This window comes from Sinocyclocheilus anshuiensis, unplaced genomic scaffold (genome assembly GCF_001515605.1).
Source record: "Sinocyclocheilus anshuiensis isolate Anshui unplaced genomic scaffold, SAMN03320099.WGS_v1.1 scaffold164, whole genome shotgun sequence".
Taxonomy (NCBI): domain Eukaryota; kingdom Metazoa; phylum Chordata; class Actinopteri; order Cypriniformes; family Cyprinidae; genus Sinocyclocheilus; species Sinocyclocheilus anshuiensis.
In genome coordinates, this window is record NW_015557128.1 from 1,406,873 (window position 1) to 1,407,403 (window position 531).

The 531-nt window shown below is 27.5% G+C and overlaps 1 protein-coding gene across 1 annotated transcript in view; it reads left to right on the plus strand.

Moving 5' to 3' along the window:
- The window catches only part of LOC107677922 (potassium voltage-gated channel subfamily H member 7-like), a 107,018-nt gene that overhangs the window by 37,639 nt on the left and 68,848 nt on the right, over window positions 1-531 (plus strand). The window lies entirely within an intron of this gene.

Consider the following 531-nt stretch of genomic DNA (forward strand, 5'->3'; position numbering starts at 1 on the left):
TCAATGGAAAGCTTATTTATTCAGCTTTCAGATGATGTATAAATCTCAATTTCGAAAAATTGACACTTATAACTGGTTTTGTGGTCCAGGGTCACAGATATGCATTTAATGTGCTAACATCTAAATTAATTGGTTTTATTCAAGTCGATTATATGATGGAACCAACTTCAAAACAGTAGGGAGCACCAACAAAAATTATTTTTTTAAGTCAGATCAGAAGTATAAAAGTAAAGATAATTTTTATAATTTCGACAGCATTTGTATCACCAAATGAAATCACAAAATATTTATTTACATTTTTAATTTAATAAATATTAGTTTTATTTTTAATAACCTTACAATTAATACAAAAAAAAATTAAATTCTTAAAAATTATGAGAATATTTATAGCTAATTTTCCCTTTTCTAGAATGTCTTTTTAACTTTTCATTATCTAGAAACTAGGGATGCACCGATACCACTTTTTCCAGTACTCGCCAGATACCGATACTTTTATTTTTGATACTTGCCGATACCGAGTACCGATACCGA